General features: G+C 36.3%; 1 long non-coding RNA gene across 1 annotated transcript in view; it reads left to right on the top strand.

The window, feature by feature from the left end:
• The window catches only part of LOC149131349 (uncharacterized), a 23,407-nt gene that overhangs the window by 11,425 nt on the left and 6,982 nt on the right, over positions 1-5,000 (top strand). The window lies entirely within an intron of this gene.

Here is a 5,000-nt window from a genome sequence, read left to right as displayed (position 1 = left end):
TATTATTATTATTATAAATAAAATGGGGAGAAAATTTAATTTCAAAATCTAACTTTAAACAAAACACAATACATAATAACAAAAAAAAACCAAAAAACATCAAACAAATTTTTTTTTAAAATTAATTAAATAAATACATAAATAAATAAAAAAAACAAGACAAATACACGCAAGTGAAGAATGTCATTTGGGGGACTCTAAACGTCTTCTTTTCAGCTATTGGTTCTTGGGTGTTGGGTGTGTGTGACCAAACAACATAGCTAGCATGATGTTCTCATTAGTTAGCTTAGTGGTGGGAGATCCTTATTTTCTTTTCGTATTATTATTATTACTATTATTATTATTATTATTATTTGATTTTTAAAATGGTGAGAAAAATTGGAGCAAGTAGAAAGCAAGAAAATAATTTTCAGTGATGGGAAAATCTCAGAGAAGGGATTTCGCCTGTCAATGCACACACGCACTAAAGTCTGGGTGTTTTTGAAACGGGCCAAAATCCACCCCATCCCCACCCCCATCTCTGTGATTTAGTGAGTGTGGTGGTGCAAAGAAGGGAAGAAGAGAGAGAGAGAGAGAGGGGGAATAGATGAGCGGATGACGGGTGGTGGTGGTGGTTTGTGTGGGTGAGTTTATTCCCTCTATTCATGTCTTCTGGGAGCTTGCTTTCAAAGAATTCGTTCTTCGTATAATCGCCAAAACTTAACAAGAATTAAAAAGAAGAAAAAAAAACAGCAACAAAATAAAAAATTAAAAAATAGAATTTGAAAAGAAATTTTCGAAAAATCAAAAATCAAAACTAGGCGTGTTGCTTTTGATTTAGCTGTGTGTGTGTGTGTGTGTGTGTGTGTGGAAGGTGGGAGTCCCTAGTTTGGAAGGGAGAGGTGTGAGGGGACAGGGAAGTGGGCATAAGCCCTTTATTAGCTGTATTTGCTTATTTGGTGATGGAATAGGCGTAACTGAGCGAGGGGTTTTAAGGTGGTTTAAAGTTCCAATGGTGTGTGTACACACACACACACATATATATATATTATACACACACACACACACACATATATATATATTATACACACACACACACACACACACATATATATGCATGTGCATGCATGTTTGTATATGGGTAAGTATTTGTATATGTGTGTGTGTATGTATATATGTATATATATATATATATATATATATATATATATATATATTGCAAATAGTAAACTATGTGCATAACTTGTAAAAATGCACATATATGTGTCCACCCTGTATATGTATTAGTATATATCCTCTCTCGAGTGGTTGTGTGGTAAGTAGCTTGCTTACTAACCACATGGTTCCGGGTTCAGTCACACTGCGTGGCACTTTGGGCAAGTGTCTTCTACTATAGCCTCGGGCTGACCAAAGCCCTGTGAGTGGATTTGGTAGACAGAAACTGAAAGAAGCCTGTCGTATATATGTATATATATATATATATGTATATGTATGTGTGTGTGTATATGTTTGTGTGTCTGTGCTTGTCCCCCCAACATTGCTTGACAACCGATGTTGGTGTGTTTACGTCCCCGTAACTTAGCGGTTCTGCAAAAGAGACCGATAGAATAAGTACTAGGCTTACAAAGAATAAGTCCTGGGGTTGATTTGCTCGACTAAAAGGCGGTGCTCCAGCATGGCCACAGTCAAATGACTGAAACAAGTAAAAGAGAGAGTAAAAGATATATATATATATATATATATATATATATATATATATATATATATATATATATATATATATATATATATATATATATATATATATATATATATATATATATATATATAGGTGCAGGAGTAGCTGTGTGGTAAGTAGCTTGCTTACCAACCACATGGTTCTGGGTTCAGTACCACTTTGTGGCAGCTTGGGCAAGTGTCTTCTATTATAGCCTCTAGTATAAAGGATTATTCATTTATTTATTCGATGTGAGGACATATGGCCTGGGGTGTTGCATGTGAGATCATGGCTTCAATTCCTAGACCAGGTGTTCTTGAGAGAAAAAAAAAAACACTTTGTCTCATGGTGCTCTATGACTGCTTTAACACCTGATGCATGGTACACTGCACACCTGTTCAGGTAACTTTGATTTGATGGAGGGGGTGAGCTAATATGTACAGCACATAGATTTGATCACTATACACAAACCATTTGCATGCAGGCTGTTCAGCAAAAAGCTGAACCTTCATCTGATAGCTTCGACAATAATGTTATAATGATAGGAATTTTCTCAAGAGATGGGCTTTTTGAGGTTAGTGCAATTTTGGGGACCCTGTGTATATTTGATTTCCCAGGTATTTTATCAATGAAGATTCTAGACCCTATTATTACTGGGTTGTCCGGGAAGTTCGTGCCAATTTTTAAGGATACTTGGAAGGGTTCTTGGCATCTAAGGGTACTTGTTGTAGTCCAGTTTTAGGATTTTCTCTTCCAACAGTCTAATCTGTTGAGTGTATATGAATAACAATAATAATAATAATAATAATAATAATAATAATAATAATAGTAGTAGTAATAATAATAATAATAATAATAATAGTAGTAGTAATAATAATAATAATAATAATAGTAGTAGTAGTAGTAATAATAATAATAATAATAATAGTAGTAGTATTAATAATAATAATGGCTTCAAATTTTGGCACAAGTCCAGCAATTTCAGTGTGTTTGTGGGGGGGGGGGGCAGTTAACTCCAGTACTTAACTGGTATAAATAACAATAGCCCTTACACTACTACTACTACTACTAATAATAATAATAATAATAACACCAACAAAAACAAATACCACTGCAACTACTGCCACCACTACTACTACTACTATTAAAACTACCAACAGTACTACTACCATCAGTCGTAGCAGTAGGTTACTAGCTTCTAAACATAGTTGCTCCAGTTGGGGGGGGTAGACCTTGTGATTACTGCATCTCAAGTACATGACAGCATCACTCAAAGCAACAAACATGGCAGTCATAATGTTGTTGTTGCTGTTGTTGTTGTTGTAGTAGCAGAGTTAAGTAGTCAGGCAGCCAGCTTGGGAAGAAATGTGGGAATCACACACACACGCACACACACACACACACACATACACTCACTCACACACACGCACACTCACTCTCTCACACACACAGATGCGGGTGTTTTTGTATTTAATTATGTGAAAATATGCATGCACACACATTTACACACGCGTATATATACACACACAAATACATAAATATATGGTGCTTATTTATATATGGATATATATATATATATTATGCTTATATACATACATTATATATATATATATATATATATATATATATATATATATATATATATATATATAGATATACATACAAACAAAAATATATATTTATGCTAATACATATATACTTGTGTGTGTATATATATATATATATATATATATATATATATATACACACAAACGCTGCATATATTTATACACATTCACACACATCAATATACAAATCTAAATATATGTGTATCTAAATACACATATATTAAATATATATATATATATATACACACACAAGGGTAATATACCACTCCACACACACACACACACACACACACACACACACACACATATATATATATGATATGTATGTGTTTGTGTGTGTATGTATGTTTGTATTTATACATACATACCCAACTATACCGTCTTGCTAGTCTACTTATTATGCCCAGTTGACAACCTTGTTCCATTATGTAAATCAGCCTTGGCACATCAGAAACTTGTTTTACCATTTCAATAAATACTTCTACGTTAGTTTCTTTAGGCAGTTTTCAAGGCAGGAGTAAATGTTCTCTGATGAGTCTTTAATGAAGGACGAAACTTGTAGCCACAATACTGAACTTGCTCAGAGACTTTTGATTTAACCATGGAGCTTGGGTTTCACAGCGAGGCCAGCATGGCTGCGTGGTTAAAAAGCTTGCTGCCTAAGCATGTGGTCACGAGTTCAATCCTGCTGTGTTGCTCCTTGGGCAAGGGCATGTGTCTTCAACTACAGCTCTGGGCCAATCAAAGCTTTGTGTGTAGATTTGGAAGACAGAAACTGGTAGAAGCTTGTCATGTGTGCGTGTGTGTGTGTGTGAAATTAAATAAATTAAAAAAGCAACAGGAAATTATGAAATCAACTTCATTGACTTACAGCTGTCTACTTAGCTAACATTTTATTTTAAAGCATATGTAAAGGATAAAGACCCCCCTTTGGTCATGAATGGCCATGGGGTAGCACCGAGAAAGGTCCCCTCCGAAGCACAAGTCTGGGCAAGGTTGTTTGTGAAAGACCAACAGTCACCCACACATACCAGCCTCCCCCTCTCCACGCCACTGATGTTATCCAAGGGAAAGGCAAAGGCCGATACAGCTTCGAACCAGTGACGTCGCAACTCATGGCTCAGCGGTTAGAGCATCGGGCTTACAATATGAGGTAGTGAGTTCAATTCCCAGACCAGGCTGTGTGTTGTGTTCTTGAGCAAGACACTTTATTTCACATAGATCTCTGCACTTCAACAATCCATTGCTGCAGTCACCTTCCACTCCATTGCACCATGAAGGTTTCTTTTGCAGAGTCCATCAGATCCAGTTTTCCCATGCATAGGTAGGCAAGCCCTAAAGGGCTAATTAAACACCCATAGCTGGGAGCCTGACAGCTGCTATTACACATGCTCAGAGTAGACCTGAGAACAATCATGACTCAGAGATGGTCCCCACACTCCTCAAAAAAAGAAAACACACACATACACACACACACACACACAAATACACCCACACTGATAAACCTTCACGTGCATCAATGTGTACACACGCAATGGCGTACTGGTGGTAGGTTTTTTTCCCGTTGGCAGATATACACTGGGAGATATGTTATTCTATTTTGTTGCACCAGAAGATAGGATTTTCAAAATTAGCGCAAAATCCAGTATTTTTAGAGTCAGCCAGTTCCATCTTCCACCATATGCCCTCCCCCCGCC

The sequence above is a fragment of the Octopus bimaculoides genome, chromosome 23 (assembly GCF_046866305.1).
Source record: "Octopus bimaculoides isolate indiv1 chromosome 23, ASM4686630v1, whole genome shotgun sequence".
Lineage (NCBI taxonomy): Eukaryota > Metazoa > Mollusca > Cephalopoda > Octopoda > Octopodidae > Octopus > Octopus bimaculoides.
Note: the sequence above shows the minus strand (reverse complement) of the source record. Positions and strands in the feature narration are given on the sequence as shown.